Source organism: Tachyglossus aculeatus, chromosome 2 (assembly GCF_015852505.1).
Source record: "Tachyglossus aculeatus isolate mTacAcu1 chromosome 2, mTacAcu1.pri, whole genome shotgun sequence".
Lineage (NCBI taxonomy): Eukaryota > Metazoa > Chordata > Mammalia > Monotremata > Tachyglossidae > Tachyglossus > Tachyglossus aculeatus.
In genome coordinates this window covers 99,925,041-99,949,009 of record NC_052067.1, presented here as the reverse complement: position 1 = coordinate 99,949,009, position 23,969 = coordinate 99,925,041, and the positions used below count along the sequence as shown (strand labels likewise).

The 23,969-nt window shown below is 49.0% G+C and overlaps 1 protein-coding gene across 1 annotated transcript in view; it reads left to right on the top strand.

The window, feature by feature from the left end:
- Positions 1–6,001: 6,001 nt before the first annotated feature.
- Positions 6,002–23,969, top strand: part of DSE (dermatan sulfate epimerase) — a 59,178-nt gene continuing 41,210 nt past the window's right edge. Inside the window, exon 1 of the mRNA XM_038741776.1 lies at positions 6,002–6,058. The gene's annotated coding sequence lies outside the window, so the exon portion shown is untranslated. The remainder of the gene's footprint in view (positions 6,059–23,969) is intronic.

Here is a 23,969-nt window from a genome sequence, read left to right as displayed (position 1 = left end):
CTCCCCTGCCTGGAACTCCTCACTTCACATCTGACAAACCCAAAATCTCTGCCAATTCAGAGGCCTATTAAAGTCATATCTACTAAAGTCATTTAACTTCCCTGTGCCTCAGTTCCCTCATCTGGAAAATGGGGATTAAGACTTTGAGCCCCATGTGGGACAACCTGATTACCTTGTACCTACCCCAGCGCTTTGAACAGTGCTTGGCACATAGTAAGTACTTAATAAATACCATCGTCATCATCATGTAAGAAGCAGCGTGGCTTAGTGGAAAGAGCATGGGCTTTGGGGTCATGGGTTTGAATCCCACCTCCGCCACTTGTCAGCTGTGTGACTTTGGGCAAGTCATTCCACTTCTCTGTGCCTCATTTCCCTCATCTGTAAAATGGGGATTAAGACTGTGAGCCCCATGTGAGACCACCTGATTACCTTGTATCTATCCCAGTGCTTAGAACAGTGCTCGGAACATAATAAGCGCTTAAGAAATCCTATATTATTATTATTATTATTATCTTCATCATATCTCCCAGAGCCCCTCAGCTTCTGCAAGAGGGATAAAGTTATATTTGCAATTATCATACATATACAATCAATTGAGAGTATTTATTAAGTGCTTACTCTTATAGATACATGTTTATACAAGATATTAAGGTGTAAATGCATGATACAAGTATATATACAATGTTCTTTGAGGTCAAATAAGATGCCAATAACATGGTGATAGCCACCTACAGATACATGTGTGGCTGAATAGGCCAATGTAGGCCTCACAGTCCTGAATACACCATGCACACTCACGTGTACTGCTTCTTGGCTGTGTCATCGTGTTTGCCATTTGTGCGACCCAGCACTGTTTTCACTTGGACCTCCCTGTTGCTCCACAGCGTTGGAACTTATGATGCCAGACAGAGCCTCTTCTTTCTAGATTGAATGGTGCCCTGCTTACCTGTCTGCCCCATTTGTCTCACAACATTCCACTGACATGTAGCATTGTCTAAGCCTTCATTACTCCATCCTGAAAATGGGTTCCCTGTCTCTCTGGTTTCAGGCATCCATTTCAGCTCTCCTATGGCTTCCTTCAGATACATTTTAAGTTTCACTGTTTGACTGTGGCAGTGATTGAACCCAGCTATAACCAGGAGAATCTCTGTCAGTAGCGCTGCCCCAAGGAGCTAGAATGAAAAACGTGGAAATTCTGATCCAAAAATACATATTCTGACTTCTTGAAGCACTTCCCGTTTCAGTATGATTTATGTTTGCAATGTTCCCAGTTTTACTGGAATGAGAACATCTTTGTTTTTCAGAAGATAGAGGAAGGGGAGAGTCCTTAATATCCGGGATTATTGAATTCTGGGTTCAGATATTAACTTTAGGTGAATAATCCCGTAGGGAGAGGACTCACACTCAGCCTATGGCAGGAGAACAGGTTTGCCTTTTCCGATCTAGTTCAAGTCCCACAGCTCTTTCATCCTTGGTTCTCTGATGTGACAGGGATTGGCTTTCTTCCTCCAAAATGCGCAACTCCTGACACTGCAGTACCAAATCTGTAGTAACAACCCTAACCCTAATTAGTACCAAAGGGTGGCACATACCAGGGTACCCTGCCCAGGCTGGCAGTCTCTGGCCAAGACTTGTGTTCTGCCCTATACATACGCAGCAACTTTTTTACGTTCTCATTTCATTTCCTGGCTGGGGCTGGGACTGGGGCTAGTTTTCCTGGAATTAGCTTCCTTGTGGCAGACACAGTCCTAGCCCTGGCTCTAGCTAGCTCCAACAGGGTAATGGGCAGGGTCCCTCTCCCTGTTCCTTTTTACTCCCCATTCCTTCACCCACCCCTGCCTGTTCAGGAGCCCTGTTCATAGAGTGAAAAATGAAGATGCAGCCAGCTAGAAATGGCACAGAGAAAGAGTGATCCAGGCTCCCAGGTAGGAATGTTGGTGAAGAGAGGGGTTTGGGTTTTTTTTAAAAATATTTGTTAAGCACTTACTATTTGTCGGACACCATACTAAGTGCTTGGGTAGATATTCATTCATACATTCAATCGTATTTATTGAGCACTTACTGTGTGCAGAGCACTGTACTAAGCGCTTGGGAAGTACAAGTTGGCAACATATAGAGACGGTCCCTACCCAACAGTGGGCTCACAGTCTAGAAATATGTTGTTTCTAGATATATGTTAATCAGGTTGGACATAATCCCTGCCCCACATGTGGCTCACAGTCTAAATCCCAATTTTACAGATGAGATAACCGAGGCACAAGAAGTGAAGTGACCTGCCCAAGGTCACACAGCAGACAGGTGGTGGAGCTGGAATTAGAACCCTGATCCTTCGACCCCCGGCCCACGTCCTTCCCCGGGCCTGGAATACCCTCCCTCTGCCCATCCGCCAAGCTAGCTCTCTTCCTCCCTTCAAGGCCCTACTGAGAGCTCACCTCCTCCAGGAGGCCTTTCCAGACTGAGCCCCTTCCTTCCTCTCCCCCTCGTCGCCCTCTCCATCTCCCCCATCTTTCCTCCTTCCCTTCCCCACAGCACCTGTATATATGTATATATGTTTGTACATATTTATTACTCTATTTATTTATTTATTTATTTGTTTATCTTACTTTTACATATCTATTCTATTTATTTTATTTTGTTAGTATGTTTGGTTTTGTTCTCTGTCTCCCCCTTCTAGACTGTGAGCCCGCTGTTGGGTAGGGACTGTCTCTATGGGTTGCCGACTTGTACTTCCCAAGCGCTTAGTACAGTGCTCTGCACACAGTAAGAGCTCAATAAATACGATCGATTGATTGATTGATTCTGAATCCTAGACCCATGCTCTACCCACTAGCCATGCTGCTTCTCATGCTGCACTAAATTAGGCTCCTGCTCTGTGCGTACGGTATAGAGAGCATTGGGTAGTTGCCTACTATGTGTACAATGGTAGTAGGAGTAATAGTATTAAGTACTTATTGAGTGTAGAGCACTTAACTAAGTTCAAGGAGCGTATATAGGTAAGAATTAGGCCTGGACCCTGTCCCTCAACAGGCCTCAACACGCCCCATTGAGCAGGGCGTGTACTGGGGATGGAGGTGAAGACGTGATGGAGTTCAATTTTACGTCCCCCCTGGGACCCTATCCCCAGCAGATTCTACATTGCCAAACTGGGTGTTTCTCTGCCTAATTCTTGTGGAGAAGGTGGGTTTGGCAAGAGGGAGAGGGAAGGTGAGGTGTTGGCAGGGACTCCCACACTTGGCCCCTTCTCTCCCCAGGTAGTAATAACAACTGTGGTATTTGTTAAGTGCTTACTATGTGACAGGCACTGTATTAAGGGTGATAATCTGGTTGGACACAGTTCTTGTCCCATGTGGGCCTCACAGTCTTAATCCTCATTTTCCAGATGAGGAAACTGAGACAAAGAGAAGTGAAATAAATTGCTCAAGGTCGCACAGCAGACACTTGGCAGAGTCTGTATTAGAATCCAGGTCCTCTGACTTCTAGGACGTGCTCTTTCCACCAGGCCACACTGCTTCTCGGTAACTTAGGTAGCCTGGTCATACTAGACGGCACGGCCCCATAGCCGGTTTTAACTCGCCGGAGCCCCCACCGGGACACATGAGAGTGTGGGATTCCTCGTGGCAGTTTGGGCTTGAGCCCCGTCCCCCAGGCTGAGAAGATGAGGGTCCAGTGTTGACACCCTTCTGGCTGAGCAATGGCACCCGTCGGGGAGGGGGCAGATAGTGAGGCGGCCCACCCCTGCCCATCCCGTCCTGGGCCTGGGGTCCCTCCAGACTTTGGGAATGGCAGCTCCCCCTCCTTGGTCCCACCCTTCAGGACTAGGGTTCCTCAAGGCTCCACTGATGATGGTACCCCTCCCTTCCCCAGTGGTTAGAGCACGGGGCTGGAAGTCAGAAGGACTGGCTTCTAATCCCGGCTCCTCCACTTGTCTGCTGTGTGACTTTGGGCAAGTCACTTCATTTCTCCGTGCCTCAGTTCCCTCATCTGTAAAATGGGGAGTAAGACTGTGAGCCCCACGTGGGACAGAGGCTGTGTCCAAACCTAATATCTTGTATCCAAGGTGCCTCTGGGGCCCATTTGGATTTCACACTCCCACATGGCACCGCCGAGGCCGGGCCCACCCCAGCGCTCAGAACAGTGTCTGGCACATAGTAAGCGCTTAACAAATACTATAATAATAATAATTGTCCCTCCCCGGCATGATGTCTGTCCTGGGATGATGTCCCTTTGGGGATGATGTCCCTCCCTGAGGCAATGTCCCTCTGGGGATGATGTCCTTCCCGGGATGGTGTCCCTCTAGGGATGATGTCTGTCAAGGGATGGTTGTCCATCCAGGGATAGTGTTCCTCTGGGGATAGTGTCCCTCCGGGAATGGTTGTCCCTCCGGGGATGGTGTCCCTCCAGGGATGATGTCCGTCCTGGGATGATGTCCCTCTCAGGATGGTGTCCCTCCAGGGATATTGTCTCTCTGGGGCTGGTTGTCCCTCAAGGGATGCTGTCTGTCCTGGAATGGTGTCCCTCTGGGGATGGTGTCCCTCCGGGGATGGTGTCCCTCCAGGATTGTGTCCCTTCAGGGATGGTGTCCCTCCAGAAATAGTGTCCCTTCAGGGATGGTGTCCCTCCAGGAATAGTGTCCCTTCAGGGATGATGTCTCTTCAGGGATGAAGTCCGTCCCGGGATGGTATCCCTCCAGAGGTAGTGTTTCTCCAGGGGTAGTGTCCTACCAGGGGTGGTGTCTCTCTGGGGATGGTGTCCCTCCGGGGTTAGTGTCCCTCCAGGGATGGTGTCCCTTCAGTGAAGGTGTCCCTCCAGGAATAGTGTCCCTTCAGGGATGAAGTCCGTCCCGGGATGGTATCCCTCCAGGGCTAGTGTCCCTCCAGGGGATGGTGCCCCTCCGGGGGTGGTGTCCCTCCAGGGGTAGTGTCCTTCCAGGGGTGGTGTCTCTCCGTGGATGGTGTCCCTCCGGGGATAGTGTCCCTCCAGGGATGGTGTCCCTTCAGGGATGGTGTCCCTCCAGGAATAGTGTCCCTTCAGGGATGAAATCCATCCCAGGATGGTATCCCTCCAGGGGTAGTGTCCCTCCAGGGGATGGTGTCCCTCTGGGGGGTAGTGTCCCTCCAGGAATAGTGTCCTTCCAGGGGTGGTGTCTCTCAGGGGATGGTGTCCCTCCAGGGATAGTGTCCCTCCAGGGATGGTGTCCCTCCAGGAATAGTGTCCCTTCAGGGATGGTGTCCCTTCAGGGATGAAGTCCGTCCTGGGATGGTATCCCTCCAGGGGTAGTGTCCCTCCAGGGGATGGTGCCCCTCCGTGGGGTAGTGTCCCTCCAGGGGTAGTGTCCTTCCAGGGGTGGTGTCTCTCCGGGGATGGTGTCCCTCCAGGGATGGTGTCCCTCCAGGAATAGTGTCCCTTCAGGGATGGTGTCCCTTCGGGGATGAAGTCCGTCCTGGGATGGTATCCCTCCAGGGGTAGTGTCCCTCCAGGGGATGATGTCCCTCTGGGGATAGTGTCCCTCCAGTGATGGTGTCCCTCCAGGGATAGTGTCCCTTCAGGGATGGTGTCCCTTCAGGGATGAAGTCCGTCCCGGGATGGTATCCCTCCAGGGGTAGGGTCCCTCCAGGGGATGGTGCCCCCCCGGGGGGTAGTGTCCCTCCAGGAGTAGTGTCCTTCCAGGGGTGGTGTCTCTCCGCGGATGGTGCTCCTCCCGGGATGATGTCTGTTCCTGGATGGTATCCCTCCAGGGGTAGTGTCCCTCCCGGGATGGTGTCCCTCCGGGGATGGTGTCCCTCCCGTGCTGGGGTCCCTCGGGACCGGGGGCCGGCCGCCGTCTGTCCGGTCCGGAGCTGGGGGCTCCGGGGCCCCGGAGCAGGGTGTCCCCCTCCCCGGGCCGGAGGCGGAGCCGGGGGGCGGGCCCGGGGGGCGTGGCGGGGGGCTGCTTGGCCGGGCCGGGCCGGGCCGGGCTCCCTCGCACCGCACCGCACCGCACCGCACCGCACCGCACCGCACCGCCATGGAGTGACGGGCCGGCGGGGGCCGGAGCGGCCGGAGCAGCCGGTGCGGGACGGTGAGCGGGGTCAGGGGGCGGTCGGCGGGGGGCCCGGGGGGGGGCCGCACCGGGAAACTGGGGGAAGAAAGTTGGCAGGCGGGGCGCGCCCAGGGCGCATCCAGGGCGCATTGGGAGAGGGGCTCCCACGTGGCAACGCCAGGCCGGGCCCGACCCCCGACCCGACAAGGGGGTGGGGGGAAGAACCCCCGACAGAGACGTGGCTGCCGGTCCTGGGGGGCAAGGGGCAACGGAGCCGGCCGAGGCCTGTGCGGTGACCCCCCCACTCGACACCGTTTTTAACTCGGCAGGAAAAGTCAGGCCGGCCTCCGCCCGGCTCCCTCAAACCACTGAACTCCGTCTCATCTTCTGTAAAATGGAGATTCATTCTCCGCCCCACCACCACCACCCCCTGCTTAGATGGGAACCCCGTGTGGGACGGAGGAACTGTTTGACCCGATCGCCTCGCACAGTGCTTGGCACCTCGCGTGCGTTTAACAAATATCCCCATTATTAAGAAGCAGCGTGGCTCGGCGGGAAGAGCACGGGCTTTGGAGTCGGAGGTCGCAGGTTCAAATCCCGGCTCCGCCAATTGTCGGCTGGGTGACTTTGGGCAAGTCACTTCTCTGGGCCTCAGTTACCTCATCTGTAAAATGGGGATTAAGACTGTGAGCCTCCTGTGGGACAACTTGATCACCTTGTAACCTCCCCAGCGCTTAGAACAGTGCTTTGCACATAGTAAGTGCTTAATAAATGCCATTATTAAAGTGTTTGGTACGTGTCCACCCACCCTGCCTTATTGTCCTCTCCCTAGCCCTTGCCCCAGGGGTCCCTGCACGCAGCGAACCCTCAGTAAATACCACTGACAGATTTAACAGTTTTCAAAAAGAGGCCACGAAGTTTGTGGAAAGAGAATGGGCCTTTTGCGGCTGCAGAACCTCATTCCCCGCGGCCCGGCCTGTGGGTGGACTGTAAACTCGTTGTGGGCAGGGAATGGATCTGTTACATCATTGCGTTTGACTCTCCCAAGTGCTCAGGACAGGGCCCCGCGCACAGTAAGCGCTCAAAAAATAGGACTGATTGATTGGATCCAGGGACTCTCAAATCACAAACCCTAAAGGGGCCTTTGCTTCCTTCCCCTAAGGAGTGGTTTCTGTGTTTTCCTAGAGGGAAACTTACATGTACGAATGATGAGGGTGCTGATGATGGCGATGGTATTTGTTAAGCGCTTACTATGTGCCAAGCACTGTTCTAAGCGCTGGGGTAATAATAATAAAGATGGTATTCGTTAAGCGCTTTCTATGTGCCAAGCACTGTTCTAAGCTCTGGGGTGGATACAAGGTGACCAGGTTGTCCCACGTGGGGCACACAGTAAGCTCTCAATAAATACGATTGATTGATTGATTCATTCCCATTTTACAGATGAGGTAAGTGAGGCCCAGAGGAGTTAAGTAACTTGCCCAGAGTCACACAGCTGACAAGTGGCAGAGTCGGTATTAGAACCCATGACCACAGACTCCCAAGCCCGTGCTTTTTCCACTAAGCCACACTGCTTCTCCTTATACACCACTGGGTCCTCCTACTAGTAATTGATTTTAATGCTTCTTTCCTCCGTATTGGAGTGTAAACTCCTTGAAATTCGTTCATTCAATTGTATTTATTGAGCGCTCACTGTGTGCAGAGCACTGCATTGTCTGCATTTTTTATGGTATTTATTAAGCGCTTACTATGTACAAAGCACTGTTCTAAGCGCTGGGGGATACAAGGTAATCAGGTTGTCCCACAGGGGGCTCACAGTCTTAATCCCCGTTTTACAGATGAGGTAACTGAGGCACAGAGAAGTTAAGTGACTTGCCCAAGGCTGACAATTGGCAGAGCTGGGATTTGAACCCCTGACCTCTGACTCCAAAGCCCGTGCTCTTTCCACTGAGCCACCTGCATTGTATATCGTGGCCTAGGGAACTGGCCTGGATGTCAGAGGACCCGAGTTCTTCTGCTGTGGGACCGTGAGCAAATTACTGAACTTCTCTATGCCTCCATCTCACCTCCTGTAAAGTGGAGATTTAAGGAGCACGGGCTTGGGAGTCAGAAGTTGTGGGTTCTAATCCCCGCCTCTGCCACTTATAAGAATAATAATAATAATAATGACATTTATTAAGTGCTTACTATATGCAAAGCACCGTTCTAAGCGCAGGGGAGGTTACAAGGTGATCAGGTTGTCCCACGGGGGCTCACAGTTTTAACCCCCATTTTACAGATGAGGTAACTGAGGCACAGAGAAGTGACTTGCCCAAAGTCACACAGTCATGCAGCTGTCAATTGGCAGAGCCGGGATTTGAACCCATGACCCCTGACTCCAAAGCCCATGCTCTTTCCACTGAGCCACCACTTATCTGCTGTGTGGCTTTGGGCATGTCACTTAGCTTCCCTGTGCCTTAGTTCCCTCATCTGTAAAAAGGGGATTAAGACTGTGAGCCCCATGTGGGACAGCCTGCTTACCTTGTATCTCTCCCAGCGCTTAGAACAGTTCTTGGCACATAGTAAGCGCTTAACAAATACCATCATCAGTATTATTATTATTTTCTGTTCTCCCCCTTGCTTAGACTGGGAACCCCATGTGGGACAGGAACTGGTTTGACCTGATTGTCTCATACAGTGCTTGGCACATAGTAATAATAATAATAGTAATAATGACGGCATTTATTAAGCACTTACTATGTGCAAAGCACTGTTCTAAGTGCTGGGGAGATTACAAGGTGATCAGGTTGTCGTCATCATCAATCGTATTTATTGAGCGCTTACTATGTGCAGAGCACAGTACTAAGCGCTTGGGAAGTACAAATTGGCAACATATTGTCCCATGGGGGGCTCACAGTATTAATCCCCATTTTACAGATGAGGTACCAGGCACAGAGAAGTTAAGTGACTTGCCCAAAGTCACACAGCTGACAACTGGTGGAGCCGGGATTTGAACCCCTGACCTCTGACTCCAAAGCCCTTGCTCTTTCTGCAGAATAGTATGCACTTAACAAATACCACAATTATCAAGTGTTTGGTACAGTGCTCTGCACACAAAAAGTGCTCAATAAATACCATTGATTAATTGGTTGAAGAGTTTCTACATTAGCCCAAGGGGGTTTCTCTAATTTTCTAAATAATAATAATAATAATAATAATAATAATAATGATGGCATTTGTTAAGCACTTACTATGTGCAAAGCACTGTTCTAAGCGCTGGGGGGGGAATACAAGGTGATCAGTTTGTCCCACGGGGGGCTCACAGTCTTAATCCCCGTTTTACAGGTGAGGTAACTGAGGCTCAGAGAAGTTAAGTGACTTGCCCAAGGTCACACAACAGACGTAGTGGAGTTAGGATTCGAACCCATGACCTCTGACTCCAAAGCCCGTGCTCTTTCCACTGAGCCACGCTACTTCGGAGTAACTTCCAGATTTCCCCCAAAGAAGCTTTTCCACTCTATCGATCAATCAGTGGTATTTACTAGTATGATCGAGTGGACAGAGCTTGAGTCTGGTAGGTAAGTAGGTAAGTCAGAGGACTTGGTTACTAATCCTGCTTCCCCACTTGCCTACTGGGTGACCTTGGATAAGTCACTTGACTTCTCTGAGCTTCAGTTCCGTCATCTGCAGAATGGGATTCAATACTTGTTCTTCCTCCTACTTACAATGTGAGCCCCATGAGGGAACTGTTTATTTCATATCTACTCCAGGGCTTAGTGTATGGCCTCGTAAGCACTTAACAAATACCACAGTTACTGTGTACTGTACTAAGCGCTTGGGGGAGTACAATACTACAGAGCAGGTAGGCATGTTCCTTACCCACCAGGAGGAGAGGGAGTGAGACATTAAAATAAATTCCAATTAAGGGAAATGGCAGAGTACCAGGATAGTTACCTAAATGTTGTGGGAGTGGGGATTGGGTGACTATTAACTGCTAAAGGTGTACCAAGTTCATAGGTGATGCCAGAGGGAGGGCAAGTAAGAAAATCAGGGATTAATCAGAGAAGGCCGCTCGTGGCTCAGTGCAAAAGAGCATGGGCTTTGGAGTCAGAGGTCATGGGTTCAAATTCTGCCTCCGCCAATTGTCAGCTGTGTGACTTTGGGCAAGTCACTTAACTTCTCTGCACCTCAGTTGCCTCATCTGTGAAATGGGGATGAAGACTGTGAGCCCCCTGTGGGACAACCTGATCACCTTGTAACCTCCCCAGCGCTTAGTACAGTGCTTTGCACATAGTAAGCACTTAATAAATGCCATCATTATTATTATTTAGTAGGGTTTTTAAGGTGGGGAAAGTGGAGGCCTGTAGGATATGAAGGGGGAGGGAGTTCCAGGACAGGGGCAAGGGGTCGGACAGGGAAATAGACAAGGTTGAGGTGTACACTGAGTAGGTTGGTGGTAAGAGGAGTGAGTGAAAAGTGTGCAGGCTGGGTTGTAGCAAGAAGTCAGTGAAGTAAGATAGGAGGGGGAGAACGGATTCAGTGCCATAAGACTGATGGTACGGACTTTCTGTTTTGATGTGGAGGTGTGGGGAGACATAGATTGAACATTTTTCGAAAAATAATCCTGGCAGTAGAACGAAGTAAGGACGGCAGTGGGGAGCGCCTCATTGCTGACCTCCCTGCCTCTTGTCCCTTTCCCTGCTCCAGTTTGGATGGATCATTTTTGTAAAAAAAAAGTTCAGTCAGTATCTTCTGACTCATCAAGACCTTCCAATGGCTGCCCATCCACCTCTGCCTTAAACAGAAACTCCTTATCATCAGCTTTAAAGCACTCAATCAACTCCCCTCCTCCTACCTCACCAATCACTTACTGTAGCCCAGCCCACACACTCTGCTCCTCTAGTACCTCCATCTCATCTATCTCACCACAACCCACTTTCCCACATCCTCCCCCTAGCCTGAAACTCCCCCTCCTCCCCCTGCTATATATGCCAGATGACCACTCTCCCCACTTTTGAATCATTATTAAGGTCACATCACCAAGAAACCTTTCCCAATTAACCCCTCTTTTCCCCTCCTCCCTTTCCCTTCTCCCTTCTCTGTGTACTTGGATCTGTGACCTTTGGGAATTCAATAGTCAACCCACCCTCAACCCTACAGCTCTTACGTACATATCTTTAAAATTATATATAATAACTCTTTCATTTCTGTCCCCCACCCCCGGTAAGCTCACTATGGGCAGGGAACATGTCTGCCAACTCTGTTGTATTGGACTTTCCCCCAGGACTTAGTACAGTGCTCTGCACACAGTAAGTGCTCAATAAATACTATTGATTGATTGATTGAGTAACCACAGCAAATGCTCATGCTTCTCCTCTAAGGAGTCTTTGCTGTAGGGGCTAGGGTTTCTGCTGAGTGCCAGTGACAGGGCAGGAAACTCCGACTTTGCTTATCCCCCACAGTGAACTCACAGGTTCATTCATTCATTCAATCGTATTTATTGAGCTCTTGCTGTGTGCAGAGCACTGTACTAAGCACTTGGGAAGTGCAAGTTGGCCACATATAGAGACAGTCCCTACCCAACAACGGGCTCACAGTCTGGAAGGGGGAGACAGACAACAAAACAAAACAGTAGACAGGTGTCAAAACCATCAGAACAAATAGAATAGCTATATGCACATCATTAACAAAATAAATAGAATAGTAAATATGTACAAGTAAAACAGTAATAAATCTGTACAAATATATACAAGTGCTGTGGGGAGGGGAAGGAGGTTGGGTGGGGTGGGGGGATAGGGAGGAGGAGAGGACAAAGGGGGCTCAGTCTGGGAAGGCCTCCTGAAGGAGGTGAGCTCTCAGTAGGGCTTTGAAAGGAGGAAGAGAGCTAGCTTGGCGGATGTGTGGAGGGAGGGCATTCCAGGCCAGGAGAAGGACGTGGGCCAGGGTCCACGGCAGGACAGGCGAGAACGAGGCCCAGTGAGGAGGTTAGCATCAGAGGAACTGAGGGTGCTAGCTGGGCTGTAGAAGGAGAGAAGGGAGGTGAGGTAGGAGGGAGCAAGGCGATGGACAGCCTTGAAGCCAAGAGTGAGGAGTTTTTGCTTGATTTGTAGGTTGACAGGCAGCCACTGGAGATTTCTGAGGAGGGGAGTAACATGCCCAGGGCGTTTCTGTACAACTGCCATCTTGGCCTCTCCTAATAATAATAACAATAATAATGATGGTCTTTGTTACGTGCTTACTGTGTGCCAGGCACTGTTCTAAGCGCTGGGGTAGATACAGGCAAATCAGGTTGACACAGTTCCTGTTCCACATGAGGCTCACAGACTTAATCCCCATCTTACAGTTGAAGAAACTGATGCCAAGTGACATGAAGTGACTTGCCCAAGGTCACAAAGCAGACAAATGGTGGAGGTAGGATTAGAACCCACGACGTTCTGATTCCCAGGCCGGTGCTCTATTCATTCATTCATTCAATCGTATTTATTGAGCGCTTACTGTGTGCAGAGCACTGGACTAAGCGCTTGGGAAGTACAAGTTGGCAACATATAGAGACGGTCCCTACCCAGCAGCGGGCTCACAGTCTAGAAGGGGGAGACAGACAACAAAACAAGACATATTAACAAAAGAAAATAAATAGAATAAATATCTATCCTCTACACCTTCCTTTCCCTCCCTCCCTGGCCAGCCCATCTTCCTTCCCGGGTTAGAAATAGGTGTGCGAAATGGTGACCAGAGCCAAGGGAAGCAGTGTGGTCTAGTGGATAAAGCACGGGCCTGGGAACCAAAGGATATGGTTTCTAATTCCAGCTCTGCCACTTGCCTGCTGTGTGACCTTGGGCAAGTCACTTAACTTCTCTGTGCCCATTTCTTCAGTTGTAAAATGGGCATTCAGTACCTGTTCTCCCTCCTACTTATATTGCGAGCCCCCAAATGATAATAATAATTTTGGTATTTGTTTTGCACTTACTCTGTGCCAGTACTGTACTGGGGTACTGTACAAGGGAATTGGGTTAGGCACAATCCCTATCCCATGGTACTTTCCAAGCGTTTAGTACAGTGTTCTGCACACAGTAAGCGCTCAATAAATACGATTGAATGAATGAATGGATGGGGCTCACAGTCTTAAAACCCATTTTACATGAGGTAGCCAAGGCACAGAGAAGTTAAGTGACTTGCCCAAGTTCACAAAGCAGATACGTGGCGGACCTGGGATTAGAACCCAGGTCATTCTTACTCCCAGGCCTGTGCTCTCTCCACTATGCCATGCTGCTTCTCCAAGGGGCTGTGTCCTGCCTAATTAACTTGCATTCATTCAGTCGTATTTATTGAACACTTACTGTGTGCAGAGCACTGTATTAATAATAATAATGATGGCATTTGTTAAGCACTTACTGTGTGCCAAGCACTGTTCTAAGCACTGGGGTAGATACAAGGTGATCAGGTTGTTCCACGTTGGGCTCACAGTCTTAATCCCCATTTTACCGATGAGGTAACTGAGGCTCAGAGAAGTTGTGACCTGCCTAAAGTCACACAGCTGACAAATGGCGGAGCCGGGATTAGAACCCATGACCTCTGACTAGCCTGTGCTCTTTCCACTAAGCCACACTGCCTCTCTACTAAGCGCTTGGAAAGTACAGTTCAGCAACAGAGACAATCCCTACCCAATAATGGGCTCACAGTCTAGAAAACGGGCTCACAGTCTAGAACTTGTATCTGCCCCAGAGCTTAGCACAGTGCTTGACACTGCCCACTCCCTGACTTTCCCGTCACTGTAGACGGCACTACCATCCTTCCCATCTCACAAGCCCGCAACCCAGACTGAGACATTTTTTCCTCTCCTCCTCCCCATCCCCCCAGCCCTACCTCCTTCCCCTCCCCACAGCACCTGTATATATGTTTGTAAAGATTTATTACTCTATTTATTTTACTTGTACATATGTACTATTCTATGTATTGTGTTAATAACGTGCATCTAGCTCTATTTCTAGTTATTCTGATGACTTGACACCTGTCCAAATGTTTTCTCTTGTTGTCTGTCTCCCCCTTCTAGACTGTGAGCCCACTGTTGGGTAGGGACCGTCTCTATATGTTGCCAACTTGTACTTCCCAAGGGCTTAGTACCGTGCTCTGCACACAATAAGCGCTCAATAAATACGATTGGATGAATGAATGAATTAATAGTGCTTAACAAATGCCAGAGCATTGCCGCACTGCTGTGGGGCTATCCAAAAAAGCAGTGGAGCAGACCCAGGCTCCAGGTGAGGGAAAAGAGGATTGTCCGGGATAGATGGGCTCTTGGGTGGTGGTGGCAAAGACACCACTTTATGAAGGAGATTCATGCCAACGACTCCTTGTACTAACAATCAATCCATCAGTGGTACAATACAACAGGATTAGTAAACACTTTCCCTAGTCATAATGAGCTTAAGGTTTAGAGTCTAGCTTATCGTCTAGTTCTGGGCTATCTTTCAATTGAATCATGTCCCTTTCACCAAGTTCCCGACAGCTGGTACCCACAGCCTTTTTGGGGAGGGAATCAGTAGAAAAACATAAAACTCTGCCAACTCTGATAGTCCCTCTTACCCCACTATAACATTGCACAGTGTGTGGATGAGCTACCCCATTCTGTCAGGGGCCTCACCATGATTCAGTCATCAAATAGGACTAATCGAGCAGCTGCTGAGGGTGGAGAACTGAACTAAGCATTTGGGAGAGCATAGAGCACAGACCTGAGAGTCAGAAAGACCTGGGTTCTAATCCTGCCTCTGCCATTCGTCTGCCGTGTGACCTTAGGCAAGTCACTTCACTTCTCTGTGTCTCAGTTACCTCCTCTGTAAAATGTGGATTAAGACTGTGAGCCCCACGTGGGACAACCTGATTACCATGTACCTACCCCAGCGCTTAGGACTGTGAGCCCACTTTTGGGTAGGGACCATCTCTATATGTTGCCAACTTGTACTTCCCAAGTGCTTAGTACAGTGCTCTGCACACAGCAAGAGCTCAATAAATACGATTGAATGAATGAATGAATGAACAGTGCTTGGCACACAGTAAGCGCTTAACAAATACCATAATTATTATTATAGTAAGCGCTTAACAAATGCCATCATTATTATTCTCTGGGCCTCAGTTCCCCCATCTGTAACATAGGGATGAAAACTCTTAGCCTCATATGGGATGGGGACTGTGTCCAGCGCAATTAGCTTGTACTTGACACATAGTAAGTGCTTAGAACAATGCTTGACACATAGTAAGTGCTTAGCAAATACTATCGTTGTTATTCTTAGTAGTTGATAGGCACAGTCCCTGCTCCCAGGGAGCTTTCATCAGGAGGAGCCAATGAGTCACCTGTATTTGCCTCCCACTCAGGTGCTCACTGTGACCCCAGTAGCCAAAAACTGGGCATTATATATGTCACTGGGCAGTGTCCGATGGTCCCAGCCCCAATCCTGGGTGGTGAATTCTCACTTGGGCCTAGGCTGAAACCTGCAGCTCCAGAGCAGCAGCTGCTGAGAAGAGCTCTCTGCAGGCATTTAGTCTCAGGGCTAGCCCCGAGGTTCCTGTTTGCTTCGTTTGAAAACCTTGCAAAATTTCCAGCCAGTGATCCGATTGGATTCCCTTACTACCATGGCTGCTGCCGCCCAAGATGCTGCTGCAAAGTAGGGGCGTGCGGGATCGGAGGGAGGTCAGAAGGGCCACAGAGATGAGCTGGAATCCGTGATCGGTCCAATAGGGTGAGGGAAACCGGGATAGTCCTTCCAAGGAAAGTGAGTGGAAGCAGCTTTGTGGCCTGGAAAGCGTGATGATTTCTGCTGTCCCCTAACCGGGTTTGTCCTCGGCCCCTGGCACAACAGCAAAAAGAAATCAGAAGCAGGCTAGTTCAATCAATCATATTTATTCATTCATTCAGTCGTATTTACTGAGCACTTACTTGCAGATTATGGTATTAAGTGCTTGGGAAAGGACAATACAACAATAAACAGATGCATTCTCTGCCCACTATGAGCTTACAGTCTAGAAGGGGGAGACAGACATCAGTACAAATAAATAAATTACAGATATGTACATAAGTGCTGTGTGTGGTGGTGGAGGGGGAGAACAAAGGGCGAAAGTCAGGGTGACACAGAAGGGAGTAGGTGAAGAGGAAAGGGCTTAGGGAAGGCCTCTTGGAGGAACTGTGCCCTTCAAAAAGGCTTTGAAGGTGGGGAGAGTAAATGTCTGTTGGATTTGAGGAGAGAGGGCATTCCAGGTCAGAGGCAGTACTTGGACCAGGGGTCAGAGGCCAGAGAAGTGGCTGCGGAGGCACGGTGAGAAAGTTAACACTAGAGGAGCAAAATGTGTGGGCTGGGTTGTAGGAGAGTAGCAAGATGAGGTGGAGGGGGCAATGGGGTGGAATGCCTTAAACCCAATGGTGAGAAATTTTTGTTTATTGCCAAGATCCGCCCTTTCCTCTCCATCCATACCACTACCCTGCTCATTCAAGCTATCATCCTATCCTGTCTGGACTACTGCATCAGCCTTCTCTCTGATCTCCCATCCTCATGTCTCTCCCCACTTCAATCCATACTTCATACTGCTGCCCGGATTATCTTTGTCCAGAAACACTCTGGGCATATCACTCCCCTCCTCAAAAATCTCCAGTGGCTACCAGTCAATCTGCGCATCAGGCAGAAACTCCTCATCCTGGGCTTCAAGGCTGTCCATCCCCTCGCCCCCTCCTACCTCACCTCCCTTCTCTCCTTCTACAGCCCAGCCCGCACCCTCCGCTCCTCCGCCGCTAATCTCCTCACCGTACCTCGTTCTCGCCTGTCCCGCCATCGACCCCCGGCCCACGTCATCCCCCGGGCCTGAAATGTCCTCCCTCTGCCCATCCACCAATCTAGCTCTCTTCCTCCCTTCAAGGCCCTACTGAGAGCTCACCTCCTCTAGGAGGCCTTCCCAGACTGCACCCCTTCCTTTCTCTCCCCATCGTCCCCCTCTCCATCCCCCCATCTTACCTCCTTCCCTTCCCCACAGCACCTGTATATATGAATATATGTTTGTACATATTTATTACTTTATTTATTTATTTATTTTACTTGTACATATCTATTCTATTCATTTTATTTTGTTAGTATGTTTGGTTTTGTTCTCTGTCTCCCCCTTTTAGACTGTGAGCCCACTGTTGGGTAGGGGCTGTCTCTATATGTTGCCAATTTGTACTTCCCAAGCGCTTGGTACAGTGCTCTGCACACAGTAAGTGCTCAATAAATATGATTGATGATGATGATGATGATGAGGTGGATGGGCAACCACTGGAGTGTTTTGAGGAGCCGGGTGACATGTCCTGAATTTTTTTGTAGAAAAATGTGCCCTCAAAAAAAGAGAAGTAGCGTGGCTCAATGGAAAGAGCCCGGGTTTGGGAGTCAGAGGTCATGGGTTCTAATCCCAGCTCCACCACGTCTGCTGTGTGACCTTGGGCAAGTCACTTCTCTGGGCCTCAGTTACCTCATCTGTAAAATGGGGATTAAGACTGTGAGCCCCACATGGGACAACCTGATCACCTTGTATCCCCCCGAGCACTTAGAACAGTGCTTTGCACATAGTAAGTGTTTAACAAATGCCATCATCATCATTATTATTATTATTATTAAAAATGATCCAGGCAGCGGAGTGAAGTAAGGACTGGAGTGGGGAGAGACAGGAGGCTGGGAGGTTAGCAAGGAGGCTGATGCAGTTATCCAGATTTGATAGAATAAGTGATTGTGTCAACGTGATAGCAGTTTGGATTGAGTGCTGTCTGTGTGCAGAGCACTTTACTAAGCACTTGGGAGAGTACAATGTAACAATAAATAGACACATTCCCTGCCCACAGTGGACTTTCAAGATTGGGCTTTGAAGATTGGTGTGGTGGAGCGGGACTATGGTTTGGTGGATTTTGTCAGGGAGGGAATCCCAGATCAGGAAAACAGTGAATAAGAGCTTTGAGGCGGGAGACTTTTGAGCAGTTAGGAAGTGAGCTTGGAAGGAGCAAAGAGTACAAATTAGGTTGAAGAGGGCCAATGTGGAATCAATCAGTGGCATTTATTGAGCACTTACTGTGTGCAGAGCACTGTACTAAACATTTAGAAGAGTACATTACAACAGAGTTGGTAGACATGTTCCCTGCCCACAATGAGCTTACAGTCTAGAGGGGGAGCAACAGATAGAGAAAACTGGTGGAAAACCTTGATGGCGATGATGAGGTTGTTGATGGATGCAAAGGAAGCTGAATAGCCATTGGAGGCTTTAGAGCAACGGAGAGGTGTCTAGAATAATATTTCAGGAATATGTTCTGAAGTATAGGTGATGGGGGAAGAAGCTGGAGTCTGGGGGACTAGTGAGAAGCCTGATAAAATAGTTTAACCACGATTTGGGGAGAACTTGGGCAAGGTTGATGACTGTTTGAGTTGGGAGGAAGGAGAGGATCTGGGAGGTGTCATGTAAGAAGAATTAGCAGGATTTGGCAGCTGATTAAATGGGACTTCAATGAACTAAGATTGAAAAGACAGTGAGGAGTTGAGGGTATCACCAAGTTTGGGGGATTCTAAGATGGGAGAATGGTCATTTTGACAGTGGTGGGAAAAGTTAGGCGGCAGAGGAGGTGGTTTTAGGAGGGAAGATGAAATGTTGAGTTTAAGACAGGTTGAGTTGGAGGGGCAGTGGGGCATCTTAATGGAGATGTCCTGAAGCAAGAGGAAATGTGGGATTTCAGGCCAGATAAAAGCTCAGGGATGGAGAAGTAGATTTGGGATTCATTCACAAAGTCCCTCTCATCACTTGCCTATTAGAAGAGACAAGGTCCCTTGTGAGAGTGAGTGTTAGCCTGAGATCGGTGGTCAGTCTGCCCCACAGGGACCTGCAGTGAAAATCAAAGTTTCTCAGTGGGTCAGATCCAATTCCCAGGGCAGATTCAGCTGGCCCTAAGACTGCATGGATCAGTCAAATAGTCAATTGTATTAACTGAGCGCTTACTATGTGCAGAGCACTGTAGTAAGCCTTTACAACAGAATTAGCAGAAATGTTCCCTACCCGTAATGAACCTGCATTCCAGAGGGAGAGATAGATATTAATATAAATAATTTATAATTCATAATTTAAAGATATGTACTGAAGTGCTGTGGGGTAGGGGGCGGGGTGAATATCAAATCCCCAAAGGTCACAGATCCAAGTGCATAAATGGTGCAGAAGGGAGTGTGAGCTGGGGAAAAGAGGGCTTAATAATGCTTTGAAGGTGGAGAGAGTGGTGGTCTGCCCTATATGGAGGGGGAGGATGTAGAAAGGGGTCAGCAGTGAGATAGGTGAGAACGGAGTACAGTGAATCAGCTGCTGCTTGAGGAGCAGAGTGTGCGGGCTGGGCTGTAGTAGATCAGTGAGGTGAGGTAGGATGGGGCAAGCTTTAAAGGCTGATCAGCTGGCAGTGTAAAAGTTAGGTGAGGATATGTTGCTGCTGGAAGCAACTGCCCCTGCTCACACCTGCCCTGTTCTGATGCCCCTGGGTTTTCCAAATCCAGTTAGTCCAGTTGTTCTAAGGACAACTGTATTTTGCATTGATGCTGTTGTTCTTGGTTGCTTTTCTTTTCTTTTCCTTAATTTTCTTTTCTCTTCTTTCCTTTTCTCTTTTCTTTTCGCTTCTTTCCTTTTCATGTTTTGCAATAATTGAAAAAGACCCACCTATCAATTACTAAGCCACTCTGACCTTGGTGCTTAGTCGTTGGCTACCAAATGCGTGAGGGCACAGTGGTGTCTTTTGAGGGCCTAGACATAGTCTATTCTGTGACCACAGCTTGCCCCCATTCTCCCTATCAGTTGTCTTGCACGTGGACCTCTGGGCATAGAGGGATCTGATGCGAGAGTGTGGACAATGCCTTGTAAACCATCATGACTGCAGCAAAAAACAAGCAGAGGGCCTTTCCCCTCTTGAACATTTGTGTCCGAGAAATGTCAAGGGGCTAGTAAAGGTCCCCGACTGTATTTCTCTGGGCAAAATGAGTGCACAGGAGTTTCTCTCTCAAAGACCCTCATGCTGAGGAACGCAGTCTCACCATCAGCAGCGCCATCTTGGAACTGAATAGTGATCATTGTGCTGGCAGTGTCTCTGACCAAGGGTTTTGGCTCAATCCTGTTCCTACATCCAGGCAGGGTTTGTAAGGAAATGCTGTTATTTGGGCTAAATCATTCCCCCTAAATCAAGTTTCTGATCAGACAGGAGCATTGAGACTCTCTGGGGATCAAAGCGCTAGAACTAGAATTAAACACCCAGCTTGGCTACAGTGCTCAGAGACCCTGAGGCCTGCTGGGATCATTGCTCAATTAAATTAAAATTTAAAATTAAATCTACCAATAAGGAGACAGGACCAAAAAAGAGGGGGAGGAGAGAGAGGGAGAAGGCAGGAAAAGGACACTTGAGATTGCATCGCTTATTTCTAACACACTCTCCCAACTGCTGCATGCACCAGACCCTCAGAGGATTGTGGTAACATTCCCAGGCCCTTTGCCCCTTCTCTTCCAACCCCAGAGTTTGTGTGTCTCCACAGACCCTATCTGGATACTACTCTTTTGACTCAATCAATCAATCAATCAATCGTATTTAGTGAGTGCTTACTGTGTGCAGAGCACTGTACTAAGCGCTTGGGAAGTACAAGTTGGCAACATACAGAGACAGTCCCTACCCAACAGTGGACTCACAGTCTAGAACGGGGAGACAGGGAACAAAACAAAACATATTAACAAAATAAAATAAATAGAATAGATATGTACAAGTAAAATAAATAAATAGAGTAATAAATACGTACAAACATATATACACATATACAGGTGCTGTGGGGAAGGGAAGGAGGTAAGGCAGGGACGATGGAGAGGGGGACGAGGGGGAGAGGAAGGAGGGGGCTCAGTCTGGGAAGGCCTCCTGGAGGAGGTGAGCTCTCAGTAGGACCTTGAAGGGAGGAAGAGAGCTAGCTTGGCGGATGTGGGGAGGGAGGGCATTCCAGGCCCTGGGGATGACGTGGGCCGGGGGTCGACGGTGGGACAGGCAAGAACGTGGCACAGTGAGGAGATTAGCAGCAGAGGAGCGGAGGGTGCGGGCTGGGCTGGAGAAGGAGAGAAGGGAGGTGAGGTAGGAGGGGGCGAGGTGTTGGAAAGCCTTGAAGGCCAGGGTGAGGAGTTTCTGCCTGATGCACAGGTTGATTGGTAGCCACTGGAGATTTTTGAGGAAGGGAGTAGCATGCCCAGAGCGTTTCTGGACAAAGACAATCCGGGCAGCAGCATGAAGTATGGATTGAAGTGGGGAGAGACAAGAGGATGGGAGATTGGAAAGGGGGCTGATAAAGTAGTCCAGACGGGATAGGATGAGAGCTTGAATGAGCAGGGTAACAGTTTGGATGGAGAGGAAAGGGCGGATCTTGGCAATGTTGCGGAGCTGAGACGCGCAGGTTTTGGTGACGGCTTGGATGTGAGGGGTGAACGAGAAAGCGGAGTCGAGGATGACACCACGGTTAAGGGCTTGTGAGATGGGAAGGATGGTTGTGCCGTCAACAGTGATGGGAAAGTCAGGGAGGGCAGGGTTTGGGAGGGAAGACAAGGAGTTCAGTCTTGGACATGTCGAGTTTTAGGTGGCGGGCAGACACCCAGATGGAGATGTCCTGAAGGCAGGAGGAGATGCGAGCCTGGAGGGAGGGGGAGAGAGCAGGGGCAGATATGTAGATTTAGGTGTCATAATAATAATAATAATAATACTAATGTTGGCATTTATTAAGCACTTACTATGTGCCAAGCACTGTTCTAAGCGCCGGGGTAGATACAAGGTAATCAGGTTGTCCCACGTGGGGCTTACAGTCTTCATCCCCATTTTACAGAGGAGGGAACTGAGGCCCAGAGAAGTGAAGCGACTTGCCCAAAGTTGCACAGCTGACAAGTGGTGGAGTTGGGATTTGAACCCACGACCTCTGACTCCAAAGCCCGGGCTCTTTCCACTGTGTCATCAGCATAGAGATGATAGTTGAAGCCGTGGGAGTGAATGAGGTCACCAAGGGAGTGAGTGTAGATCGAGAACAGAAGGGGAATGTGTGTGTCTCTGCCATTCATTCAGTTGTATTTATTGAGCTCTTACTGTGTGCAGAGCACTGTACTAAGCACTTGGGAAGTACAAGTTGGCAACATATTGAGACAGTTCCTACCCAACAACAGGCTCACAGTCTAGAAGGGAGAGACAGACAACAAAGCAAAACATGTAGACAGGTGTCAAAACCATCAGAATAAATAGAATTGTAGCTATATGCACCTCATTAATAAAATAGAGTAGTAAATACATACAAATAAAATAGAGTAATAAATATGTAGTATGTACAAATATATACAAGTGCTGTGAGGGGGGGAAGGAAGTAGGGCGGGAGGGTGATGGGGAGGGAAGGAGGAGAGGAAAAAGGGGGCTCAGTCTGGGAAGGCCTCCTGGAGGAGGTGAGCTGTCAGGGCTCTGAAGGGAGGAAGAGAGTTAGTTTGGCGGATGTGTGGAGAGAGGGCATTCCAGGCCAGGGGAAGGACATGGGCCAGGGGTTGATGGCAGGACAGGCGAGAATGAGGCCCAGTGAGAAAGTTAGTGGCGGCAGAGGAGCGGAGGGTACGGGCTAGGCTAGAGAAAGAGAGAAGGAAAGTGAGGTAGGAGTGGGGGAGGTGATGGAGAGCCCTGAAGCTGAGAGTGAGGAGTTTTTGCTTGATTCATAGGTTGACAGGCAACCACTGGAGATTTTTGAGGAGGGGAGTGACATGCCCAGTGCGTTTCTGTACAAAGATAATCCGGGCAGCAGAGTGAAGTACAGACTGAAGCAGGGAGAGACAGGAGGATGGGAAATCAGAGAGGAGGCTGATGCAGTAATCCAGTCGGGATAGGATGAGAGATTGAACCAGCAAGGTAGCGGTTTGGATGGAGAGGAGAGGGCGGATCTTGGCGATGTTGTGGAGGTGAGACCGGCAGGTTTTGGTGACGGATTGGTTGTGTGGGGTGAACGAGAGAGTGGAGTCGAGGTCAACCGAGCAAGGTCCTGGGAATCAGAAGGATTTTAATCCCAACTCCACCCAGTTGTCTGCTGTGTGACATTGGGCGAGTCACTTCACTTCTCTGTTCCTCAGTTATACACACGCACACACACACGCGTGCGCGCCTAGGAATAACCAGAAAAAAATACTAATCAGGTCCCCCGCGGGAGGGTGGAGCCTTCTCTTGAAGCTGAACCTAGACACATTCATTTAATCAGTACTATTGATTGAGTGCTTCCTGTGTGCAGAGCACTGTACTGACCGTTTGGTAGAGCATGCTCTAACACCAAACTCCCTGCCCACAACAGCTTACAGTCTAGAGGGCTGTCAGAAGGCGAACTAGGGGACCCACCATTCTCAAGGTCAAACACCATGTTTTGACTGCCCCGAGCCAGCAAAACATTTCAAGCCATCAGCCAAGAAACCTTGGCCTTAACGAACCATTGCTATAGGGCTCCCTTGTTAAGACTTTTTTTTGAAAAGATTCATTGCAGAAAATTAACAAATTAAGATTCTTTCATACAATGCAAAGGACACAATTTTATTTAGGGACATAGAGAAAAAATTAAGGTGTGAATTTACTCAATTGGAGAATACAACCCAAATCCACAAGTAGACAATATCATATTTACTCATGTAAATTGCCTCACTTTTCCATGCTATTTTTGCTGCAGTAAAACACGGGTGGGGCAATCATGTAAGTCATTTTAACTATGAAGACTAGCGGTACGGAGAGGAGAAAAAGGGGGAAGAGAACAGCAGGATAAAGAGGGTAGAAGGGTAGTTGAGACTGTCTCTCTCCCAAATGCTTCATTCAAGAAGCATTGGGAGTCAAATCATCATCCTAGACATGAACATCCTGTGAGGCAGGAACAGATTCTCCTCACCAAACACTAACATTATTATTGTTATTATTATTAATAAT